Below are 27,303 nucleotides of genomic sequence, written 5' to 3' on the forward strand. Positions count from 1 at the left end.
TTTGGCTCTCTCTTGAATTTCGGAGGCCACACTGTGGTTGGTTTTATTATTAAGTGGGATTCCCGTCTCACACAATGTGTAATTAACAACCAGACGGAACCACACCCTTTCGGTCCACTGTCATTTCAGAGGCAAGAAAGACCTGTCAGTCTTTGCCACGCTTTTGGCCTGGCTGAGTCATTCATTGGGATTAGTAGTAACTGGGAGGAAGAATTTCCTCCCATTAGGAAGCATCTGTGGCTGACGCTGACAGGATCTTAAGTCTCCAAACAAGCAAGCACAATTAGGACTGGGCCGGTCAAGGTGTGCAAGGACCCTGTCTCCGTTGCGGAGGGCCTTCCCATCCCCATCTCTCTCCATGACCGTGACCGTGAGACTGTGCCTTCCCAAACTCCACTCTCATATGAATTGTTAGGAAGACTTTTCTATGATCCCCTCAACCTCACTGACACCATCTTGCTCTGATGTGGTGGCCAGACATGGTGCCTCTCTTTTAGAAACAAAATTTTGAAAATAAGTAAATGAAAAGATTACTATAGTTTTGAAATATTTCACCCATATATAAAAGCATAGACAGCGTTATCACAGGCACTCCTATTTAACATTTTTGCTTTAGATCTCTCTTTCTGAAAAGAAATAAAAGGTAGCTGTTAATAGCTAAGGCCCCCTATTACCACTCTTCCCTCTTTTTCCACAGAGGGACCCACTATCCTAGAGTCCACATGCATCATTCCTGTGGATGTTTAAAACTTTAAAAATTCACTTAGGTTATACCCACACAGATTATTGGTTTGTAATTGTCCAAAATATTTAAAAATAGTGTCAACTATTTATTTAAAGTAGTGTCAAATTTTTATTTTTGAGATTTATCTGTCCCTTGGTCTAGATAATCTATTTTAACTTAGGTACAATATCTCACTGTATGAATATACTAGTTTGCGTATTCATTCTCTCGATGCTGGCAGTTTGGTTGCTTCTCTTTTTAGCACTAATACAAACAATGCTGCCATGAATATCTTCACGGTGTACGTCTCCTTACACATATGTGGTTGGAGTTGCTGGGGTATAAGGTGGGGGGACCTTTAACTTGACTAGATATTGCCAAATTGCTCTCTAAAGTGGTAGCAGAGATTGTATTTCCACCAGCTACATGTATGACTTCTTGTTTCTGCACATCCTCACCAACACCTAGTGTTATTGGACTTTAAAATTGTTGCTTATGTGTTAGATTTGAAATGGCTTCAACGGGTCAAATTTGTATTTCTCTATCCATTTAGTTAAGTAAGTCTTTTCATGTGTTTTTGACTATATGAGTTTCCTTTTCTGCGAACTGCTTGTTCATATCATTGTCCATTTTCTACTATGTTGTTTCTTATCTATGTGTAGGAATTTTAAAATACATATGATTTCTACTAATTTTTTCTTAGTTTTAGGCATCGAATATATCTTCTCTATGTTTGTGGTTTCTTTTTCTCTTTTAAGTTTATTTTTATTATGACATCAAAAAGTCTTACATCTAATGCACTTATTTTGCTGGCAGAATCCTAAAAATTAAAAAGGGATTTTTATTTCTGATGAAGCTTGGTTTTCGGAACCTGTAATAAAAGATGCTAAAATTGTATAAGAAATGTAGAGCTCCCGGGCTGTTTCCTACCACTACCATTTCTGATAGCTAATATAAAAGTTTGCTTTAAAAGATAATTTAGGGGACTGTGGGTGGTTCAGTGGATTAAGCATTTGACTCTTGATTTTGGCTCAGGTCATGATCTTATAGTTCGTGAGTTTGAGCCCAGAGCCTTGCATAGGGTGAATGTGCTTAGGGTTCTCTCTCTCCACTTCTCCATCTCTCTCTGCCCGTCCCCCATGCACACTCTCTCTCAAAATAAATAAATAAACTTATTAAAAAAAATAAAAGAGAATTTAGTTGGGATAATGCAACTCACTGAGGTGAGAAATTTTACCAAAAAAAAAAAAAAAAAAAAAAAAAAGGAGCTATGGGGATTGGATTTCCTTTATTCAACATAGCCTGGGTCCTTCCAACATTTTTTTTTGGTTAAAACAACACCTCTGTTCTAAAACCAAAAGAAATCATTTAATTGGGAGATGAGCCTCTTCCTTGATGGACAAAGCAAGTACTGCCTCTCTACAGAGCCCCTCATAATCTGCACATAATGCACCAATGTTTTGGTTCATGGAAAACAATAGCACGATCTGAAAGTGGCCAGCACTGGCAGCTCTTCTCAATAACAATAATTTTTCTCAAAAATATCAAGTTTTCTCAAGGCAATCCTGAGCATAGTTGGACATTGTTTTTAATTTCCAATAAAACTTATATTCAGGTAATCTGCTTGACTTATTTTATTTTAGCTTATACATTGAAATTGCCTCAGTCACATATGTAATCACCACCACTACGTGTCAGGAGCAATGCATAGCAGAAAACACACACACACACACACACACACACACCCACGCATATTTAACTGCAGTGTTGACCTGCAAAAACCAGTACCAGCCAGTTGCCCCCATTTTTAAAATTCTAACATATATAAGGAAGAAATGAGCTAGGGGAGCTAGTCTTGTTATCTATTTTAAAATTTACTCTGCATTCTAATATTTTATATGTGACTCATAATGCATTGCTATAATCAGTCTGTGGCTTAGCTCTGTTTTAAAAAAAATAGTCTTATACAGAACTCTTTGATTTTAATGTAGTCATTAAATATTTTTTATTTTTTAAAGGTTTTATTTATTTTGAGATAGAGAGAGAGAGCATGGACAAGTAGGGGAGGGGCAGAGAGAGAGAGAATCCCAAGAAGGCTCTGCATTGATTGATGTGGGGCTCGAACCCACAAACCATGAGATCATGAGTTGAGTGGAAGTTGGAAGCTTAACTGACTGAGCCATGTAGACGCCTTAATGTAGTCATTAAATATTTTAAATTATGACTTACTGTTTTCTTTGTATGTGTGTGTCTGTGATTTAAAAAAGCCTTTTTATTCTGATGTCATAAAGATTTTATCTTATATGTTGACCTAAAAGTTTTAAAATTTAGTTTTCACATTTGGGAATTTTATCCATTTGGCAATTTTTACTTCCTATTCTGAGGCTATGTTGTTATGGCTATAGAGGTTCAGAATTATGATACGTTCCTGGCAAGTTTTTCCTTTTATTATTATGCTATTACCATTTATATTTATAATAATCATGTTTTTATCCTGTAATTATTGTGTCTGTAATTTATCCTGTAATTATTGTGTAATTATTGTGTGTAATTATTTATAATAGACCTTTGTTTTTTTTAGAGAGAGGGCACAAATGAGTGGGGGCAGAGAGAGAGAGAGGGAGAGAGAGAGAGAATCTCATGAGAAGCAGGGAGAGAGAGAGAGAGAAAGAGAAGTGGGGCTCACCCGAAGTGGGGCTCGTGTTTACCTTAAGTGGGGCTCATGCTCACAAACCATGAGATCATGACCTGAGCCAAAGTCAGATGCTTAACCGATGGAGCCACCCAGGAGCCCTATGATAGCCTCTTTTAATCAGTATTTGAAAAATATTGATTATATTTTTCTATCCCTTTATATTAAAACTTTCTGTGTCTTTATGTTTTCCAAGTATATCCCATAAATAAAATATTAAAAATCTACTCTTAGAACCTTAAACCTTAAGCCTACTCTTAGAATCTTGACGTTACCAATTTAATCTGTTTATATTTATTGGATTGCTGGAATATTTAGATTTATATCCATTATATTGTATTGTGTATTTACTGTGCCTCTTCTTTTCCTCATCCTTCACCTCTTTCCCTTTATTTTTCTATAGGACTGAATAAGTTTTCCCCTCTGCTCATTTTATTGTTATAGAACATATTATTTTTCTTTTTTTAAAATATTTTTTTTTAAACGTTTTTTATTTATTTTTGGGACAGAGAGAGACAGAGCATGAACGGGGGAGGGGCAGAGAGAGGGAGACACAGAATCAGAAACAGGCTCCAGGCTCCGAGCCATCAGCCCAGAGCCTGACGCGGGGCTCGAACTCACGGACCGCGAGATCGTGACCTGGCTGAAGTCGGACGCTTAATCGACTGCGCCACCCAGGCGCCCCAAGAACATATTATTTTTCTAAGTTACCTTACATATTGACAAAAAAATCTGAATCCGGTCAATATCTTTGTCGACCTTCTGCATAAAACAAGTGCTTTAACTCTTTTCACTCTTATTGATTTCCCCTCTACTTCAATGTTATTGTTGCCTACAATTTTATTCCCACCTTGTTTTTAAGTCTTCACTGCCTTGGTAATCATCCTTAATTATTCACTCATTCATTTATTTATTTGCAACAGGTAGACGCTTCTTCAGGTTTATGCACAAGTTTCCTAATTTCTTTCTTTGCCCATTATTCCTTTGGGTTCAGTCTCCTTCTTCCACAAGAATATTCTTTAAATGTACTGTCATTAGGGTCTTTGAGTGATTATCCTAGCATTCGTTGGAAAATGTCTTTATTTCATCCGTTCTCTTAGTGTGTGTGGAATACTAATTGACAGTTATTTTCCCCGAGCACTTTGAACATACTATTCTATTGTCTTTTGACCTCTATTGTTGCTTTTGGAAAATGTGCTGAGATTCTGCTGTTGTTCCTTCCTAGGTAGTCTTTTTATATTTACTGTGAATATTTAGAGTTTTTTCCCTCTTGTCTTTGGGATTTTGAAATTTGTTACATGTATCTAGGTACAGATTTATTTTTATTTATTCTGCTAAGAACTAGTGGTTATCTTTACACCTTAAAATTCATAGTTTTATGAAATTCTGGAAAATTCTTGAACACTATGTTTTCAAACACTGCTGCCTTTATATTTTCTATGATCTATTTTTCTGAAATGCCTACTTGATAAATGCTTGGCCTTCTCATTTCATTCTTCTTGTCTCTTAATGGTATTTTTATATATTTAGCTTTTTAATCTTTCCCTAATGCATCCTGTACAGTTGCCTTAAATTTATCAGTTCATCAAGTCTCTTTCTAATTATGTGTAATCTGCTTAAGCTTTAAATTTCAATACCATACTTTTTATTTCTAATTATTCAATTGGTTCTTTTTCAAATCAGTTTATTTTTTTTTCTCATGACATCTTGTTTTTTCTTCGTGGCTCCCTCCCTGCTTTCTTTTATCTCTTTAATTATTTCAAACTCATTTATTTCATAGTTTCCTTCAGATTTTCTGTTATATCAGGTTCTTGGAATGCTAACCTCTAGTTTTTTGTTTTTACTCATTCTGATTCACGGGAGAGTATTTCTTTATCTGTTTATTTATTTATTTATTTATTTTTATGAGCTAACTTAATGGGATTTGTTTTCTCTCGGGTATCTCATCTAGCCTGGGTTGTGGAGGTATCCTTCCAGAGTTGTTTTTTTGTTTTTCTTCTGCCAGGTGCTTCATGGATGAGAGGAAATCCTGAGCATGGTTGAGCATGGGTATCCAGGCCTGATTTTTTTGTTAAATTCTCAGGCTTGGGGCTCTTATATCATGTGAGTAGTGTGAACCTGGATCCCAAGCCCTTACATGGAAAGGCTTAAGGTTTTGATTTCTCATGCAAGACATTTATCCTCTACTCCAAATATTGGGCAGGGACACACTTCCTTGATGATCACTGATGCAGTGGGTATTTTTCTAGTCCCTCTTTCACTGACAATGAGGTCCTTTGAGGGTCCTAGCTCCAGGTAGGGGGTCTCAGTTTCAACTCTCTTCCTCTAGTGGGCCTATATCTGTTGTCTTTCCTGCATGGGCCTTCAAATCCAAGCCCTGAAGCATTAGTACCCTTTCCTGGGTATTATAACTCTTCCTCCTCTCATCCTTACCTGCAAGAACATGCTCTCATTTCTTTCTTCTGACTCTTCTCTTTATTCTCTGAGCCTTAATTTGTGCTAATACTATTTCCAATAATACATCTTCTGGCCTTCAGTCCCTTCACAGTCTAGACCTTGCAAATGTCAGCTTGCAAGCTTCTTGTAACAAATATTTGTTCGCTGATCCACAAACTCACCAATCTGGGCAATTACTGTGTGTGTATCTTCATATAAAATATAAAAGCTGTTTTCCAATTAAACTGATAGAGTTGGGGGTGTCCTAAGCCTCAGATCTTATTGGGTATTGTGGAGGGATCACTGGACAAGGAGTGAGAAGTCCAGGGTTTTAGATGAATCTATTCTAGAAAAATTGTGTGTCTTCAGACAAATAATTCTACCCTTCTGGACCTCAGTTTTATTTTGTTTTGTTTTGTTTTTATGTCTATGAAATGAAGACAGTATATCTGCTTTGCTTATCCCACAGGGTTGAGATGAGGATTAAATGAGAAATGCCATGTGCAAAACTGGTTTAAACTTTTAAAGTCTATCTGTTGGGTGTTGTGGATATTGTGTTGTTGTTTGTGGGTCAAGACATGGTAAACCACAGAGGCAGTAATAAGATTTCCTGATTCCTCCTGGGAAATATTGCTTATTCTGGCATTGTCTTGTTTCTGGCCGTGCTACAGAAATATTATTTTCACATGTCAAACTCTCTTTAATGGTTAATACGCTGACCAAAGGAGTCTTATTGTTATTCTGGATGGCTTAGACAAAGCTTCTTTTTTGTCTGTTTAATGCAAATAATTGCATCAAATGTCATCACCCCTTTTAACAACATCATTCCAGTTTTTTTTTCAAGTCAATACAATATTTGCCACCATGATGCTTTTCTAAGCAAAAATGGTGTTCACTCACACCTGGTCTCCACTTCCCTTTCCCCTCCCTTACCAATGTACACCCAGCTCCCCTGTGTCGATTTATACCAGTGGGCATCCTGCCACACAAAAGATACATTCATATCAGTTCAGCAAACATCGGTTCCTAAGGGTTGTGTGTAAACTTTTGCAAACAGCATATCATATTCTCCCATTAAACAACATGTCCCCCCTTTGATTATGATCTGCATTCAGTCAGCATTGGATTTAATATCTATTTCTCCACCAAATTCAGTCTCTAGAAGACTAAATAGACACCATTTAGGAATCCTGATGGTTCCTTTTATTAAATGAAAAATCCTTGCTGGTAAATAATTCTATCTACCTTTAACACGTTCTTGTAATGGGTTTTCACATAAGAAGTATGAGTGGGTGTGTAATATTTATCTTTTCTCTCTGTTGCACTTTTGAATCACTACCTCTTTAAATCCAGGGATAACAAGTATTGAGCCCAGATTCTCCCTCCAATGTCGGCAGAGAATGCCATGGAGACCTCCTGCTGGCAGAATAAACAGCTGTGAATGTTACCTAAGCCAGCCCTGACCACTGGGCAATCGAAGTCAGAAATTATAGGTTCTCTCTGGAGAACAGAATTATTTCCTGAGTCATTTCCAGAGCCTCTAGAGAAGTGGCACTTCCTGTTGTTAGAAGTCTATTGTGCTGAGGTAAGATTTTAGCTGCTGGCTCCTGTGGAAGAGACACAGAGACTAACTAGAAAGCACACTTCCGGGTGCAGGAGCTGGAAGAAATCATTGGATCCAGCACTCTCATTTCATGGACAAAGAAAGTGAAACCTGAAAGATGTGCCCAGGGTCAAGCTGCTAGTTAGAGGTAGTAGTTCCACTACCTAAGTTCCACTTGTCTTTATTTCTCTGGGTTTGGCTTTATTTTCGTAAGTCTTAGTAGTTTACTGTTTCACAGAAGTAATAGGCTATAGCCTCTGAAGTCAGATGGATCTGTGTTAAGAGTCCCCACCCTGCCTATTACAAGTCTTTGTGAGCCTTGGTCTCTTCATCTAAAAAATGGGGCTGATAACTCCTACAGGGTGGCCTGTAGGAGTATTGACTCTGTTGGGAATCAAATGTTTCATATTTTAAAGGATTCGAGCAGCCCAACGATCCGATTCATGTGTTGTTACGAGGAAATCTCAAGCCTCCTTCAGCTCTGAGGACCAGCAGAAAGAGATTCTGTGTTCTTTGCTTTATTTCAAGGGCAACTTCAGTTGTCTCCAAAGGGAGAGAACCGGGCTAGTACAGGAAGTGAGTCACCCAAGCAGTGGGTCAGAAGTTCTGGGCTGGTGGTGGGGGTGAGGCAAGATAACAAGGTAGAGATCCTACCTCAGCTCAGCCTCCACTGAGATGAGCAAGGCAAGGAAGTGCTGGTTCTCAAATGCGACTGTAATTCCGGAGACTAGAAGAAGACTGACTAATTCAAGGTCCAGCTTTTCCTTGGGAAGTGTGATCTCCATGGCTCTGCTGACCTGCTAGATTTGAGGAGACAAGTTTATTTATTTTTTAAATGTTTTTTTATTTATTTTTGAGACAGAGAGAGACAGAGCATGAACGGGGGAGGGTCAGAGAGAGAGGGAGACACAGAATCTGAAGCAGGCTCCAGGCTCTGAGCTGGCAGCACAGAGCCCGACGCGGGGCTCGAACTCACGGACCGTGAGATCATGACCTGAGCCGAAGTCGGACACTTAACCGACTGAGCCACCCAGGCGCCCCTTGAGGAGACAAGTTTAAATAGAGGCAGTTGTGGATAGAAGACTGGCACTGGGTATGTATACGTGCATGGCACTCACATGGTTATCATCAAGTTAAACTATGCTAAGACTTGTGCAAATCACCTCCCTCTGTAGTACTTTTCCTAGAAGAAGGGGGTGACAACAATCACCTAGCTTGGCTTGCAGGCAATGAGACAGATAGAGTTGCCTAGAACATCTGGGAGCCTGCAGTCTGGCAGAGAAAGCAGTGATAAAAAAAAATAAGTCAGAAGACAGGCTGAGTAAGATTTTTTCTGCTTGCTGGTAAGGACTGAGGTCTAGCAGCAGAATGGTGTGGAAAAGAGCTGGCTGCCTAGGCCCTGGGTTCTCCTTGTCCTGTGGATAAGCAGATGACCTCAGCTTCCTGACTTATTGAAACAGTACCTTCCCTGCTGTCACTAGAAAATGAAGAAAAAAGTGGAAGAGGGGAAAAATACTGCTTCAGAAAAGTAATGGAAAAAAACAAGAAATGGAGGGCAGAAAAATAAAGCGAGGAAATCAAGCCCTTAGGAGCTTTGGCATTTTGTGCAATGATCCACCCTGGAATTGAAGTGAATTGAGTATGATCCATGAAATGCATCTTTAAATTAATAATACGCTGCTGATGTTATAAATTGTCCAGCTGGTAAGAACCATGGCAATCATCTGTGGCAGCCTTTCTGTCTTGTAGATGAGGTGTCTCAGGCCACACGAAGCAAAAGGACCTGTGTGAACTGAGGTGCACACAGCTGGAGAGGGTATGGAACCACTACCCACTCAGCTCCACTTCTCCATGGTGCTTCCTTGGCTTTGTTTTGGTTCCAAGTGTGCAAAGCTCATCTGTTTTCCCTCTTCTCTGCAACTCTGCCCATCCCTACCAACTCTTTCACCATCAGCAGAGAGGGGCTCCTGTCAGCTGAAAGAAACATCCCACCGATGTTAGGTGTGAAGCCAATGAGAGAGGGGCGCCATCTCCCCAGTGCTCAGAGCTGTGCTCACCTCCAACAAGCTTTGCGTTCCAGGCTTCAGCACCAGCCAAGAAATAGCAACAATGGACCCTGATTCTGTAGCTATGAAATGTTTTTTTTTTTTCTTGCACCTTTTCCCACAGTTTACTCTCCTGACTTACTTTTCTACTTCCTCCCTTTCTCTGTGTTTCCCTGATATATCCCACTCACTGTTGTCAGAAACTTCCATGACTGTTCGGGTCACAACTCTGCACCAAAACCTTTGGGGCTTCCACTGATTGTGGCTTGAAGCCCAATTTCTCGAGCTCAACATTCAAGATCCAGGACAGATGAGTTTTACTCACCTTGTAGCCACAGAATTTGTAATGCTTCTCTAAAAACCCCAAGAAGCTGAATGATAAACAAATTTTGGTGAGGATCACCTTATAGTTTATTTTAAAAAATCTGAAAAAGCTAACCCTGAAACCTTTGCTTTAATATCAAAAGCAAAGTTAAAATGGATCACCCTGAGTGATGTCATGTGGTCATAAATATTCCATTTACAACTGATATTATCCTACAACTGGTATAATCCTTTTGATTAGAAATCGGCCCTGCATACAAGCTGAGCTATGAGATCAGGCTGGCAGGCAAATTTACTTCATTTCCTAACGACAGTGGTTTCCCCTTGATTTTTTTTTTGGGTGGGAGGGCTCTATTTTATTTATTTATTTATTTCTTTGTTTTGATCTCATGCTAGGAAAGACTTGATGTCCCATGTTTTAAGAGAAGAAAATCACCTTGAAAGTCCAAATAGTTTCCTACATATAAATTGGGTCTCTCAGCTGGGCACAGTTGGGGGTCATTAGATAATGGTTTTGTGATGATGCTTCTTGCAAGTGGCTTCTGAAAATTGGTGACAAATTGAAGAACGCAGAAAGAGACAACTGAGAAAAAGACAACTGTGTGTTAATGTGTGAGAGGTACCTTTTACTCTCAAGCCTGGGATACTGGCAAAGGTTTTGACTCAGGGGAATGAATTGTATCTTCCCTTCTCCTGCCCAGCAAATGCCTCCTGCTGCTGAGCTTTAAAGGAAAAGTACTTAGGAAGAATAAAATTTTAAGGAATAGTGTCTTAGAATAAATGTAATTTCTTTCCCTCTTTTTTTTTGTTGCCTTAATTTTCTTTTTTACTCTCTCATTCAACGTTTTTTTTTTAATATGCTCTAGCCCATCAACAATATTAAACTTTAGAATTGTCTTAAACTGAAAATTGCCTTTCAAATTACTTTTCTTCCTTTCAAATCTCCTGTTCTGTTTTGCTTAATAAATATCCCTTCTGCTATCAGTCTCCCATTACAGCTTATTAGTCTTCCTGTACTATGTTCTTGCTTTGGGGTATTCAAACAATCTCAGCCTTCGCTGAAAGAAATGAGTTCTTGTATGGAATAAAAATGTACTGTGAATTTTTAGAATATGAATGTATTAAGTCTAGAGTTGCAATGTATATCACTGATAGTTTGGAGCAAATCTGTCTTCCAGAAACCAACCACAGGAACCTTGAGGATCTAGACTTCTGCTCTTTTAAGTAATAACTTGCATTACATTGGTTAGTTGGGCCTGTAATTTTGTTTATTTGACAATTATATGAGAAGAATTAAAATTATTTCACTGATTATGAAAACTTAAGCAAAACAATCTTTTTTTTCCCTAAAACAGCAAATCTTGGATTCAATCCTGTACATATCATGAACAATAGGGACTTGATATTGTTTTTATTTTAGTAACAATATTATGAATAGTGGTTCCTATTTTTACTAACAGCTCCCGGTCTGTGTTTTTTCCCATTGTCATTTTAGTGTTTACCATATTTGTGGAATGAGTGAATAACTAACCAAATGAAGAGCCACTAGTTTTCTCTTTCCTATATGGAATGACTGAGGCCTAGGAAAGAGATGTGTTGCCCAAAGTCCTATGCCAAGTCTTTGGAGTCCTGAGTCTAATCCTCTGAAAGACCATGAAGGTAAACCTGAAAAATCATTCTTATTATCCATGCACTCATATGAGATACATTAAGACTGGCCTCTTTCAGAGAGAATTTTTAAATTGTGGATGGGTAGTATGAATGGGGAAGATTTTGATGTCAGGTGGCACAGCATTTGAATCTCAACCCTGTAAAACCTTTGTCTAGAAAACCTTGGACAAGTCATTTAAATTTGCCAATCATTGTATGTAGAATTGGGATAATCATATCTCCTTCATAAGACTTCATGAGTAAATGTGAGCTATTCTGATCACAAGTATTGTGATGTAGCTATTTAGTTATCCTTGACTTTAAGAAGAACATTGCATAATTTGCCATACTGGAATTACATACGTAAAGAGATAACATCATAATGCTCGATGGACAAGTTTTCCTCAATCTCTTAATGCACTGTGATAGCACCATAGTATTTATTTACAACTATAACTTGGGGGCAGAAAGGAAGAACACAGACAAGATACTAAGATAGTATTGAAACAGTAGTTTTGTTTCTATTTTGACAGCTAAGTTCTATAGAAGCATATTTTAGTTGTCTATATTAGGGATTTATTTCTGGCACAACAGTCTATACTCATTCAGATTTTTTTCCCTCTGTATTCTGATGCTGGAATCGAAAGTGTGTCAAAAGTCTATGTGATTAGGAAAGAATTTAAAATGAATCCCAAACTGTCTGTGTAGTTTGTGCCTGCTTGGAACCAGGGTAACCAGTCAGGTCAAGGGGAGAATAAAAATAGTTAAAATGGTTGTTTGGCCTCTTTCAGAGGTAATTGTCTGATTTTTAAAAAACCTTTTGAGATTTGATGCCTTCAGCGTTTTGTGGATGAGTCATAGTCACCCCATGAATGTTTTCTGTATTGAGAGTGATGAATGGATACAGTTTCAAATGTCAGGGTCCATACACGTAGATTACTGACAAGGATAAACCAGACCCCAGAGCTCTCAGAACAATGTCAGATCATGGTACCCTCTGAAGCAGAATAAACAGAACTAACACAAAGTACAAGAGATTTGCCCCTTACAGAAATAACCTAACCTAACCTTCCAGAGAAAACTTAAGGCAATTTATTCATGATTGGTGCTTAAACTGGGGCATCTACCAGAACTCCTTGAAGGAGACTAGCATGTAACTAATATGAGATAGGCTATGAATTAAGAAGTTATAACATGTCCGAAGTAATATCCGAACGGAAGATGAGGACTCCATAGAGACTAGATAATGTCTCTATCTTCTACTGGAAGTGTTTGCCAAAGTTTCTACAACATTAGAGAAAGTGGAAACAAGACCCTCTTGTGAGCGTCAAATTGAAGGGCACGACTGTTTCAGAAATCTAAAAGGTGCTCTTGGGTAGAATCTGAAAGAATTCTCTGTCTCTCTTGCAGCCTGCATAGCACGTTCTATGAGACTCTCTGTCTAACGCCATTGGTCCTTATCTTGTGCTTACAGCTTATCTTTGATCACTCCTTTGGTTTTCTTGTTAACCTAATACCAGGAAGGGAATGACCTGGGCAATAGTCTACAGTATCTCCCCATTGCATGTGACTATACTGCATCTAGTTTACAAATCAGCCTCTTGGGATTTGGGGGGCATGGCTTGATTCTTCAGAGCTAGATGACTTTTGATAGACTGATAAAATTGAGTTTCTATACCTAATAAATAAGCCTGGTCAGACTATGAGATAATCATGAGCCTATGAAGACTTGGGTGGGAAGCCAGTTCTTGAATTTCTCTGCCCTCTTCCCTGCTTCTATTTTCCACATACTCTTTACTCAAACACCACCTGTTTTTTTGTCTTAAAATGATTCATCAGAAGGAGTTTAAACAGAAAGTGTGAATTCCATTGATTTTCTAAAAACAAAAACCCTATCATTGTAAACTTTATGTACACCAAATGAAGTGTACCATGCTGATCAATTCAGGCAAAACACCTCACCCTTAGAGAAGGAATGGTGTGGGAGTTGTCTTTTTTCACTTTCTTGGCTGCTACCAATATTGCTTAACTCCATCTAATTACCCAATTGTCTGGTCTCTGGGATTATGAATCTAATGACCTATAACTTATAGTGAATTTTGGATGAACTTTGCTCCATTGTCAAATGATGGGAGCAGCAGACCCTGTCCTCTTTCTTCTTGAACACACTGTTCTCTGTGGTGATATCTCCTTGAGCAATGGCAATGATTGTATATAACCTCCAGAGTAGAAAGTGTGTTAAACTTCTCCATAATCAGCTTCTTAAAATGATAGGTGGACAGTAGAGCATGGTGGGTATTCTAAACAAGGGCTTGGAATGAACTTCCAAGCAGTGCAAGTAGTCATTTCCATCCATTCTTACAAGGTTATGATGTGAATGGCGGGCAGGGGTGGTGAAGAGTGCAAAAACGCTGTATTCTCTACCCTTGGAAAGCAGTTTGGAGGGACAAGCATGAGACTGGGAGTCAGAGAATCTAGTTACAGTGCTGCTTTTGGCTGAGGTGAAGGAAGAGTGGCCAGAGGAAAAGAATGGGCGATAACCAATCGAACCTAAATATGCACAGACTAACTAGACTGTGACATAAAATTTAAGACCGCAAGTCTGGATAAATTAAGAGTGTGCAAATGGGCGAAATATTCAAACTTGTTACAAAGAGGTCTGGTGCTCTGGGGTCTGAAATCCTATCTGATGTGCTGTGTGTGCTAGCAGGTTCATTTTTCTGAAGGATCCCTCATCTAGAAAATAGAGAGGCTGTGATCATTTCTATGCAGGCATGAACAGCATATTATTTACAGAACCACCAGAGATTAAGATACCTTCTGTTCAGGCTGTGCCTCTATAATCTCTGGCGGTTTGAAATGAGGCAGGGGAAGAATGTCATGCCCATGTGTTCGGAATGCTGTTTGTTTGTGTTTCTGAAGAGAATGCTCTCTCATGTAGATAGAAGCAGCCCAGGATCTGATCTATCATCTGGCTGTAATGAAGAAACTATACCTTCACAGTGAGCAATGGAAAACTCGGAGCTTCATAAATACTTAATAATCACCATTTGTGTTACATTGGGTTATGCTCAGATGATGAATAAAATCCCCGAAGGCAGCACAGAACAGGACAAAATGCTATGAACTAAGAGGATGGACTAGGCTCTGGTCTTTGTCCTGTCACTAATTTGCTGCTGACCTTGGGCAAGTCACTTAATGTCTCTGGGTTTTAATTACTTCAACTGTAGTGCTCGCTTCGGCAGCACATATATATTAATTACTTCAACTGTAAAATATAGGCAAAGGGGAAGGCCGATATGATTTCTGAGGTTCCTTCTAGCCAGGAAATTAGACTTCATGATTCTGGCCATGAACCAACACTGAAATCAGTGGCATTTCTGAAATATTCATAAAAACTGTCTTCAAAGATAAACTTCAGGCTGAATAAATACATCCACCCAGCTGTATTCAAGTTTCTTCAGAGTCTTTTTCAATATGACCTTCCACCTTTCCAGCCAAGTCTCTAACTAACCACATCAGCCTATGTCATTTACATTCACACGGTTTATGCTGTTCCCATTTCTACAATAGCCTTCCCTCTTATTTATCCACATGAGAAAATATCGCATATCATTCAAAGTATAATTTCATTGTACTTTCTGTATGGACGTAAATCATTCCCTGGTCTCTCCTTGAGGCTCCCTCGTAACATGTTACAGCATATATTGATATGTTGCATACACGATTAGTGGAGTTTACATCCATCTGACTGGCGCAGAGGCAGAAGTAGACTTACGCATCCTATAATTGACTTTGGCATTGGTGGGGTATGTGACTAGTTTAGCAAGCCAGACACTAGAGCTAAAGAATAAAAGGATGTGTATGAAATGTGCAAAATAATATATTAAATATATCACATATATTTATTATCTTATATAAGTTACTATTATATAATCACCCAGCTGTTGCAATGGCTAAACCCAACAACACAGGAGCACAACTGATGTCGGTGAGGATGCAGAAGAAGGGGAACCTTCTTGCACTGTTGGTGGGAATGCAAACGGGTGCAGCCACTCCGGAAAACAGTATGGACTTTATACAAAAAAGTTAAAAAGAGAACTCTCCTACAATCCAGCAATTGCACTGCTAAGTATTTGCTCAAAGAATACAAAAATAATAATTCAAAGGGATACATGCACCGGGATGTTCATAGCAGCATTATCTACAATAGCCAAATTATGGAAACAGCTCAAGTGTCCATCAACCAACGAATGGGTAAAGAAGAATATTACTCAGCCGTGAAAAAGAATGAAACCTTGCCATTTGCAACGACACAGGTGGAGCTAGAGAGTATTATGCTAAGTGAAATAAGTCAGAGAAAGACAAAGGATTTACTTATATGTAGAGTTTAAGAAACAAAACAAATGAGCAAAGGGGAAAAAAGGAGAGAGAGATAAACCAAGAAACAGACTCTTACCTATAGAGAAAAACCTGATGGTTACTGGAGGGGAGGTCAGTGGGGTAATGGGTTAAACAGGTGGTGGGGATTAAGGAGTGTACATGTTGTGATGAGCACCAGGTGTTATATGGAACAGGTGTTATATAGTGTTGGATCACTATATTGTACACCTGAAACTACTATTGCTTTGTATGCAAACCAATTGGAATTTAAGTAAAACCTTTTAAAATTAAAAAATAAAAGCATGTATACAAATAATATTTATTACATTATATAAGTTTTTACATAATCATATATTTATACAATAAAAATGTATGTACATGTTAGGCTGCTGTCAGAGCATTCTATTTATTAGACATGACATATTAAGTACAAGATGTCCGTGAACAGATTAAGCACATGTTGAAATCTGCAGTAGAATAGATGGGTACTGTGGTATATGTATTTAATGATTAATAACTGAATCCCACCACCAGAAAATGACGCTTTGAAACTCTCTCTCTCTCTCTCTCTCTGCCTTAAAAGCTGTCTAGATTGTTACTCTGAGTCAAAAACTTGGAGACAGAAGCCAGAAGATGCCACTGAACAATGAAGATGTGGGAGGGTGACTTCTGTAGTTTCAGAAGGTGCTGAATCCTATACCAGCATCCATCCATTTCTGGCAATGCAGGCTGTCCACACATGCTGGGGAAAACACAGCAGAATGGTTCTCATTGCATGCAGCAGCTTGCAAAGCACCAACTTTCAGTACTAAACCATTGAAATAATTGACCAATGGTATCAAATGCAAAAGGACAAGAGCCATCTTGCAGAAAGACAATGAAGATCACTCTACAAGCCTCATCAGACCCAGAGACCTGAAGTTCTATTTACTCTCTTGATTGCTCTTCTAGTCAGAAAATGTAGGTAAGATGGAAATTCCCCCCAGAAAAGGGGCTTGTGTGTTAAGTGGCCTGTAAATGACGCACACCAGTTATCTGAGAGACCAGTGCTTTTCAAAGGAGGCAGTGTGCATGGTGGTTAAGAGCATAAAGCTATATCAATTTGGGCAGGTTATTTAATTACTTTGGGACCCAGGTTTCTCACCTGCAAAATGGGGATACTAGCATTACCAACATGATAGGGTCACAGTAAATGTAAATAAGTCAATAATTATTAGCTATCATCATAAGTGCTGTTATTATGAATATTGTTACTGAATGAAGTACTAGCATGAAACGGAGCCTCCAATAAGTAGTGATGTAAAAATAAGAATCCGGATTTGTTTTTTATTATGTGGTCTGAGTGAGGCAGAACATGGATAATTTAAATCCTTGGCCTCATTTCATAAAACTATAGAATGTTAGAGCTTATAGGATCTGAAACTATTTAATTCAAATTTCTTGTTTTTAGAGGCGAAGATGATGAAGGTAAGAGGAGTTAAATCCTTGCCCAGGTTCTCACAAGGATTCTGGGGATTTGATGCTTTTCTTCTGGCTCATAGTTCCACCCATGAAATTTCTACTTGTTGACTATCCTTGATTCCGCAGTTCTTTCATCTGGAGGTGCAAATGGAAATAGTATGAAATCCAAATACATATACTTTCCTACTCCTAGTAGCCCTGGCAAAAGTTTGGTGGCTAAACTCATTGACTGAATAGGTTTTCATGACTAATGAAAAGATGTCTGAGGTTGAAATATACAAAGAGCAGTGGATTGAGAGAGAGGAGGCTCAAATCTTATTTCTGCCTTTGCCATTGACTTGGGTGAGTGTTCTCAGCCTCAATTTCTCTGTCAGATGAGAGAGTTGGGTTATGTGATCATTCCAAAACATTGGCACAATAATATATTGTATAAATATAATCTCTAATGAACAACAAAGTATTTATAATTATGAAGACAATTTGTCATCAGAATGTTCAAACACCTGGATGTAATTTTTAAAATTTGCTAATTATTTAAAAAACAAACAGAGAAAAAAACAACCTAATAAATGAACAGGCCATGGAAATAAGCTTGCTCATTTGTAGGACAGTTTATTGGGTTGGAATATTTTGCCTTTGGCAAATGAGAATCAGTTAACTCTAGGTATTTGCTTATTGACTTGCTAGAATAGAATGATCTATTTTTCTTCCATTTTTGTCAGTAATGACCAGTCAAAACTCTTGAAAGAAGGCCCAATTATTCCTGGAAAAAGAAAATATTCTGTGACCTTCCAGACTGTGATGTCATCAGCTCTCTAATTAATGTATGTGCTTTCATTCTAAGCTTTCGTTCTAGTTCCTTCTGAATTTAGGAACAATAGTAATTGCCTGTAACAATCTTGCCAGTCAAATATTTTCTCAAGGAAATAAAGAAGTATCTCTAAAGTCAAAAATAACATACAACTCTATTTTAAGCTTTGGCTTCATGGAGTTGCCTCATCACAGTGAGATTCAAGACCCTCGAGCTAATGTATCCCTTATTTCCTGGAGGAAGGTGGCAAGACCCAATTCTCAGGAGCAGTCTGTCCAGGCCACTTCTACTTATGGTTACAGGTGTGGTTGTCAGGGTAAGATTTGATGTTCGGTGCTTGCCTCTTATTTCATTTGCTAAAGGAAAATGCCACAGGGTATACTTATTTCTTGGCTAGATGAGTGCATGGCATGAACCGACCTGGAACAATGGCCTGAATTCAACAAATATGTATTCAGCACTCATATGCCAGGCTATAGGGGTTCCAAACACCCACGGCTACCAATATAGGGCTACCTCAGTTACCTTATTTTTTAAATTTTATTTATTTTGAGAGAGAGAGAGAGAGAGAGCAGAGAGACAGGGAGAGTGAGAGAATCCCAGCAGGCTCTGCAGGGCTCAAACTCATGAGCCACGAGATCATGACCTGAGCCAAAGTCGACGCTTAACCGACTGAGCCACTGAGGTTCCCCTACCTCAGTTACTTTAAGTGAATGATTGCATGCTACCAGCATGAGTTGCAAAGCTACATTGTTAATTTTCTTTCCTGTGATATAAAAGTATTGATATCCCTCAAGCTAAAGACAGTGAAAAGTAAGCTCTTTTCAGCTCCAAGGTAATGTATTTTCCCCCTTCCAAAATCCAAGCCCTTCCAAGAGACAAATAATTCCAATGAAATTAATAACCATGATTCCTAACAAAGGGTGTCTGTTATTAAGGCTAGCATGAGCTACCAGAGACCAGAGTTGATAATCTCACTAATTTTCCCTTTAGTAATATAATTTTATATGCAACAAAGACCTGAGAATGGTATGCTTGACCAGCATTTGGAGCTGAGAGTATGTTTCAGCTATTTCTCTGGTAGAGCATATTGTAAATTACCATGCGTGCCTGCACAAAGTCTGAACAAAGGTAATCTCGGGTTCCAAGAAAGGAAATAACCTGCCAGAGAACCAGAGATAGAATCTAGAGCCCTTAGCTACACTCAGCTTGATTTTTCAGGAGGTTTACCTACCCCTTCCCAATAAAAAAATATATTACTTCATTGGGTTTTCATGATCAATAGCAAACATAATACAATTAAGAATCGTCTGATGGAATAGTTTCCTTTGCAGACCTATTTTCTATAATACTTGAGCATTGTATTAACTTTTGTGTTGTAGGAGAAAAATATTTAAGTATCAAAATGGTGATCTATTAGAGAAGGCATGACTGTCTTTGTGTCATTTTCTAACCCAGTCAGGCATATATAAAAAAAGCACTCCTACTTGAGTTATAAATGCTGTAGATTAAAGTTCAGGCATAGGCAATAGATGCCAGGTTTGGGAGTAAATGTTAGCTAAGTTGTAGAAGTGCAAACACCACTGACTCCATGTTTGACCCTCCATCTTGTTCATGCCCATGAAGTGACCTTACTTGGGGCTACGTGTTCCAGGTTCCTTGGAAGTTAACGTGTGCCTTAACCAGAATGTGGGAAGGCTTGTTCTGATCTTCCCTACAGTTGCACACAGAAGGCTCCACGTTAGATGACTAGTAGAGACCACTGGTGTACAGGTGTTGCCATTTTAGGTGCTTACCCTTTGACCTCACCACGATGCCCCTTGTTCTATAAAAGGTATGGATTAAGGTTTGGAGGGGGTGGAGAATAGCTGCCTAGTGCCCTGGTACTTCTGGCCTCCCAGTCCCACCTGTTAGCAAGTTAAGTTTCTACTTCTGACCCCAACAAATTTTACCTTAGAGAATAGATAAAGACCCTTTATTTAAGGTCAGAATCCCTAATGCAACTTCAAGAATTCAGTCAAATTGATAGCCTTTACTTTTATTTTTGGGTTAATCAATGGATAAAATAGAAGTCTTCATTGATTCATGAGATGGGTAGTTCATTTCAATGAATAAATAGTAAAAATGGTCATTTTAAATCATCCCCTTTATCCACCCATGCTCAAAAATATCGATAATACTTTTTCTGTTATCTGAAACACTATTGTAATGACAGGATAGTTATTGACAATTGATTTAAGGCTATTAGTTAACAGGTAAAAGCTATTTCAGAACCAATGAGACTTCCTAGGTATTTTTTTACCCTGAAGGAAATGTTCAGGGCCAAAGGAAGTAAACCACAAACAGTAAACAGTATTTCAATTCATAGAACTTAACCAACAAGAAATCTCAACAACCAAAAAGATTTTTTTCTTCAGCATTCTCCTTTACAGTGAAAAATGACAACAAAAGCAAAATATATTTATATGGGACTAAAAGCATTCAGAAATGCCGTTGGTTTAAGCTATCCTATTTGTTTATATACTATACAATATCTACATGAGATTATCAATCATGCTCCCTGCAAAGTACTTTCATTTATCTACATTTTGAATCTCACAATAGCCTGTTGAGATAGGCTATTCTTGTCAACATTTTACAAATGAAGTAATGGAAATCTAGAGGGCCTTAAAATGTCACCAAGTAGTAAGTGGCGGATTTACTACTAACTCCAAGTCCCATATTCTTTCCATATTTATCATACTATACTTACTAAGACAAGATATACATACATATACGTGTAAACACACACACACACATACAGGTTGTTCCATGTATATGTGATATATATGTGTATAAAACTTGAATTTTGAATAAAAACTTCCAGGTTATTTCTAAGATGGAATCCAGGAAACCAGCAAGACCCATTAATGGAATATTTTACTTCATGGTAAAACAGAATTCATGTGAAGCAAATGCCAGAGGTCACCAGCTCCTTCAGTGCGACATGTACTCTCTTTGCTAGCCTTATTATCTTGAGCATATTTGGGCTTCTAGGGGTGTCCTAGGCCACAAGTGGCTTTTCCTCCTTTCTTGGCAGAAGTTTTAAAGCAGAATCCCGAGTTCTTCCCAATTCCAAGTTCTCAGTTGTTGTTGTGAGGATGTTTTTAGCACTTTCCAAAACAGCATCGTGCAATAGGACTTTCTACAATGCTGGAAATGTGCCATATTTGCATGGTTCAATAAGGTAGTTATTAGCCACATATGGTTATTGAGCACTTGAAATATGGCTAGTGTGATTAAAAATTGAAATTTTTAATGTTAATTAAATGTTAATGTTAATTAATTAAAATTTAAATAGCTATATGTGGCCAGTGACACCATATTGAAGAGCAGTTCTAGACAGTTAAAGATTATGGTTCACAGGGCCCAGAGCACCTCAGGAACAGCATCCTTGCAGGATCACCCTGTGAGGGTACAATAGAAGTTATATATTTAATTATGAGTTGTGCCTTAATTCATTCTAGATGGGGTTTGAAGCAGAACGTTAATATTAGAATTAAGAAGGTATATAAGGATCTTTAAGTAAAGGATAACAAATGAAGGAAGAATATGTTGTGGTAAATATTGAGATAAAAGAACAGAACATTACCATTTGAAGTGAATTTGAATTTCTAAACTTTACACACTGGAAGAGGATAGAACAATTCAATTCAAGATAAAAATTTCCTCCTCCTTGCCAATGCAATAAAGTTGGGATTTTACTAGGGGCTGAAAGAGAAGCAAGAAGAAATACATAGAACATCAAATCTGCTGCATGTTAGTTACAGTGGACTAGAACTCTAGGATCACCTCTAAGGAAATTATCTACTTGACAGAATTGTGAAGATCCAATGAAATTATTTACAAAAAGGAACTAGGAAAGTGCCTCACATTTGACTGATATTAGCATTTATAATGATAATTTATTTCTGCCTAGATGTTTTAAAGGCCTATTCCAAGTACCTGTGAGAACACAGAAAGATGCTTAGGGGTATTTATTTTTGAAAGCTTATTTTGTTGGGAATAGACCACAGAAGAGGAAATATAGACAACACAAAGGCAATGCCTTTGTGTAGAGAAATGCCATGCCTCCATCTCCATTTGCAAGTTGCTCCCATAGGGAGAACTGTTGTTGAGGAAGGTGGGTCAGGTATGTTGGGTCAGACTACAATGGAATAGTGAGACCAGAGGGAAAAAGAAAAGGACGAAAATTTAAGATGAGCACTTGGATTTTAGGTATTTGTGGTATATTATTGCATATGGTTTACTGATGCTGATGTCCTTATCAAAGATAACCACAGAAGGAAGCAGGGAAGGGTATCTGAAGCACGATGAGGGTACTTGAAAGGCCACTGACCCTGGAATTGAGTTAACTGGGTTCCAATCCTAACTTTTCAATCATGTGACTTAGACTTATAATCATCTTTTGGTCCCCAAATTCTTCTTGTAAAACAATGATCTGAATGGTACTCAAGGATCTTTAAGCCCTATTCCAGCCCTAAAGCTCAAGAGTATAGTTCTAATTATGAAAGCACATGTGGGCTCTAGTTCTCCAGATCCTGTGAAGCCCCACTGCTCTTTCGGGAGAGCCTGCTGTTTTAGTCCTTTAACTTGTTTCTGTAATTCTGAATCTCAACTTGTGTGAACAGTGATATCTCAATCAGCATGCACAAAAGCAGTTGGTATGGTGGGAGTTAGTGACAGTGGGTGGGTGAACAGATTAAAGAGGAAAGGGTTGGGAGAGAGAGTTGTGTGTGTGCAAAAGAAAGTAGACCTTCCTCTTTTGACATTCTTTTGCTACATTCTCCAATAAAGCTATCAAAAGCCAAATGCCAAAATGAGGGCATGAAAATAGCTTGGGGTTTGGAGTTAAGCAGACCTGAATTTGAATCCAAGCTCTGGATTCTAAATTCAGTTTTCTTATCTTTGTGATATTTGTAGTCAGCAGCTATTATGAAGCTTAAATGAGATAATGTTACCTAGTAGATAGCAGGTGCTCAGTAAATATTTTCTTAATTGCCCCCCCCCCGAAATTGGCTTAATTCTTTCCCCATTTTACCCATAATGTAAAAGATTAGTCGAAGAAACAATCATGTAGGGCTGCTTAGAGGTCTATATCTAGAGGATGTAAACAATCTGTGGTGGGGAGAGAACGGTGCTGAAGAGAGTAAAAGCCATAGCCAGGAATAGAAAACCCAGCCTTTTCGTTAATGAAACCTCTTCTTTTGGTAGCCTCACAATTCTCTGGTTCCTGAAAGCCACAGAAGTGTTTATCAGAATAACAACCCGAACTGCTTTTCCAACACTTTACCAGTAGGAAGATTAACCGCACAGGCCCAGGACATAGAAAGGGGAACCACACGTCTTGTTTCCACCTGAAGTTAGCAAAACTGGATCCTGGAGTGACATCCGCTACTTGCTCCTCTACCTAGGAGTCGGAAAAACCTCTTTCCAAGAGGAGACCAGGGGAAGGCAGAGAATCGGGGAACGCAGAGCTCCTAAACCCCTTTCTCCAGGTCGCTTGTTCCACCTGACCGTCTTTACGTGGCTCTAACGCAGTTTCAGCTTGCGGGAACCGCCGGCGAGCAGTGAGCCGCCAGTTGCCCGCGGTATTTAGCTCCCGGCCTCGCAGAACTTTCAGCACCGCGGACAGCGCCCTTCCCTGCTATCAGCTTTGCGGCCCAGGCTCCTGCCTGGTGCTATCCTGCCTGGGATGTTCTTCAGGACCCCTTACCCCGGGCGACAGGCGGGTTATCACTCTGTGGTGCTTGTCAACTCCGGCCAGTGACTGGCCCCGCCACTTCGACGAGAATCCCACCTGCTCCCCCACCCTACCCCACCCCAAGTTTTTCCTCTGAATTTGAATTCAGTTCAAGACTCTCGGTTCAGGACTCAGTGAATGGAGCCTCGCACAGGTAGTGGGGTGAGAAGTACCAGGAGCAGACGAGATCCCTGCTGTTCTAGTTTTCCTTCCATCTTTCCCTGCCTTCCCTTTGCTTCTGGTCACTTGGCGATTTCTACCTTACTTTTCGATCACGATATAAAATAAACGTTGTGTGTGTATGTGTGTGTGGGGGGGGGGGGAGATGACTCTGGATGGAGGAGGGGGTTTGGGGCTGTATCCGCGAGGCCACACTGCCTTACTCTGGCCCTCTTGATTTGTAGGAAACTGACGTGTTTGGGATGAGGGAAGAGAGAAAGCTCAGATGGGGTGAATAAGTGCAGGCGAGAATCCTCTCCCCCGGGGCTGCGCGCTCTGGCAAGAGAGCTTCCTTGGACACTTTTCCCATCACGTCCTTCTCGCTGCCCCGTCGCGTATCACCGCTCTCTGAGGACAGGAGCGCACCGGCCCTGTGTGGGTATCGGGCTCAGCTGGAGCCCCTTTGAAGAGTTTGCTCTCAGGTAAAAGGGCAGACGTTGTCCCCGCCCTCCCCTCGGGCTACAGCCGGAGAAGCCTGTCTTCCTTTCCGTGGGCTCAGTCCGAGGCCGAGAACCTAGCTGCGGGAGCCGGGTGTGTGACAAGGCAGGGAGGAAAGGACAGGCCCGGCATCTGTGGAGACCCAGGCGGCCCGGACACTGCTTGCGGCTCCCTCCTCTGCCTCTCACTCTGGCCGCGCCGGAGCTGCGTTTGCCCCAGCCCAGCCTGGCAGCTCCCGTGAGTCGGAGCCCGGCGTCCCCTGACCCTAGACCCTGTCCAGGCCCCATCCCGGGCCAGATACGGAAAGACCCCAACCCAGCTCCTTCCTTCTTCCAAGGGACCCTTTCCCGGCGGGCGCCCTCAGCCTCCGCGCCATGTTCCTGTTTTCCCTCCTCCTGTGGCTCCGGCTCCCTGGTTCATTCAACAAGAGGCGACCATCCTACTCGCGGGGGTCCAGTTGGGGTGCAGGGGGTGCGGAGGGGAACAGACTGCGGCGAAGGGGGACGTTCACTCACCGGAGAGCTGGAGGCGATGAACTAGCTGCAGGGACTGGTGGCTAGCCGTCTGCACTTACAGCGCCAGATTCTGTCTCTCCCACTATGATGCGGAGCGGTGGAGGCAAAGGAAGGCAAGAGGCAGCCGCTGCTGCTGAACAGCTCCTCAATTATTCAGTTCGCCCCTCTCCTCACCTCCCTCCGGGCGGCCTGTCAGTCCTCCCTCCAGCTCGCCTGTCTCCGCCTTTCTGGAGTCACGTGGGCGGCCCAACCCCTTACATTATTGAGCCGAGGCCTCTCACCAGACGCCCCCGCCTCCCAGCGCGCACACACACACACACACACACACACACACACTCACTCAGCTATATGCCACTCTCAACTCCTCTCTGGCTTGCTGAGCCTCCGGGTGCTGCTTCCAGTATCTCAGGCTGTCCCGAGGCTTACTGGGCCTGATAAGGGCGCAGTTCTCTGCCCCTGGGAAAGCAGGACTAAGCAGATGTCTGCGGTGTCGGTGGGTTGAGAAGGCATCCGCCAGCAGCTCCACCTTTGCTGGACTTGGCACTGAACAAAGCTGGCTCTCCAGACCTGCTTCCTACCCTCTGAAAGCTTCCCTCCTCCTTTGCTGAACCCTTGCTGCTCTTAAATTTCTTCCACTTCCCTCAGCATTGCTGGAAAGAAAGGATGGGAGAGATTGATTTCCTCTGTCTTCTTAAAAAAAGGCAGACCCTCCTTCTCCAAAGCTCAAGTAGGTCAAATTTATCTTTGGGTTCTCAACATCTTATGAATGGAAAGACTGTGGGTTTGAGTTTTGAAGACCCACCAAGAATTCTAGTCTGTGTGACCTTGGAGTATTTCATCTTCCTAACCTTTCTTCTCTCATCTATGAAATGACCACCTCACAGGACAGTTATGAAAATTGTAAATGATAATGTTCTTGAAATTGCCTAGCCCAGTGCTGGATACATATTTGTAACCCAATAAATAAACATGCTTTCCCTGTCTCTATTAAAATAAATTTCAGAAAACAAGAAGATTGTAATTTGTGCCAGCAGGACAGAATTATCTTTTGTAAGACCGGGAGGGGCATCTGTGAGGTCAAGCTAGAGAGATAACCAGTCTGAATGGGGACAGGAGAGACAGAAGGCTTATATTTTCCATTGGTTCCATTACAGTAAGTATCCCATAACTCCGTTATGCCTCAAAAGGATGAGGACTAGATGGTACCAACCCAGGCATATTTGGTCTCGTCAGAGAATGAATTATTTAACATTCATTGAGTAGACTGAAAGTACCTCCATGAATGCTTGCATCTTTGGTCCAAGCCCTCAAAATATGTGGGAGCTAATGAAATATAACTCCTACCCTTGGAAACAAATTCACTGAGCTTTTGTTTGAGAAGAATGCTGGCTGACTGACACACCCTCTGTCAGATAAAGCAGTTCAAGTTTACCTTTAGGTTGTGGATTATGGCTCAGAGACCCTGGGTTCACCCAAGGAAATGACTGATTGGTGCCAGGACAGTCTCAGTAAGTACACCTAGATCAAGCTCATTATTGTCTTGGATCACCAGCATCCAGGTCTGATGTCTTGAGACATCCCCCTAATTTAAGCTTATGAGAGTACTTCAGGGTATGTCACACCTCCTGGGATACTCAAGAAGCTGTGAAACATTGCAGGAGAGGCACTGAGTTAAAGACTCAGAAGTTTGGAGTCTTAGCACAGGTTCTGCCCGTTACTTATTGTATGATCTTTGGCAAATCATTCAAGCTTTCAAAGTCTCATCTTTAAAATGGGAATAGAATGTTTATCTGCCTTCTTCATAGTTGTAATGTTAAAATGGGATAATGTACGAGAAGACACGCTGCACAAGGTAAAGAGTAAACAAATGCAAGCTGTTAATATTATGCCCTAAATAAAACCCTGTATTTGTTCTAGATATATCATGGGCATGAAGGGATGAGAAGACAGGATTTGTCATTAAATGGGCAGCCACTAAAATGTCAATGTATTTCTGTAAGTCTGTGTGTGTGCATGTAATTCAAGGGGTGTGGTGTTTTGAGCATTGTGTTTTTTTCATTTTCACTTCTGTGATGGATTGCTGGATTAAATCTCATCCATTTTTACCCCTTGTCTTTCATTTTTAGGACAACACCAGCCACAATCACAGGGGTTAGGAGTATTTAATATCTGAGATAAGTTTGTGCCTGTATTTCAGGACAGCAGAATTTAGATTTTTCT

General features: G+C 40.1%; 1 protein-coding gene across 3 annotated transcripts in view; it reads right to left on the minus strand.

Moving 5' to 3' along the window:
* SLC7A14 (solute carrier family 7 member 14) overlaps positions 1-25,315 on the minus strand; it is a 112,321-nt gene extending 87,006 nt beyond the window's left edge. The window contains exons 1-2 of one of the 3 annotated variants that reach the window (XM_058730487.1): positions 25,084-25,315; positions 8,110-8,252 (exon numbers count right to left, since the gene is read on the minus strand). The gene's annotated coding sequence lies outside the window, so the exon portion shown is untranslated. Of the gene's footprint in view, positions 1-8,109; positions 8,256-25,083 lie in introns of all 3 variants that reach the window. The other 2 variants (XM_058730486.1, XM_058730485.1) reach the window with 2 other exon arrangements.
* Positions 25,316-27,303: the final 1,988 nt, after the last annotated feature.

Source organism: Neofelis nebulosa, chromosome 5 (genome assembly GCF_028018385.1).
Source record: "Neofelis nebulosa isolate mNeoNeb1 chromosome 5, mNeoNeb1.pri, whole genome shotgun sequence".
In the NCBI taxonomy this organism is placed as follows: domain Eukaryota; kingdom Metazoa; phylum Chordata; class Mammalia; order Carnivora; family Felidae; genus Neofelis; species Neofelis nebulosa.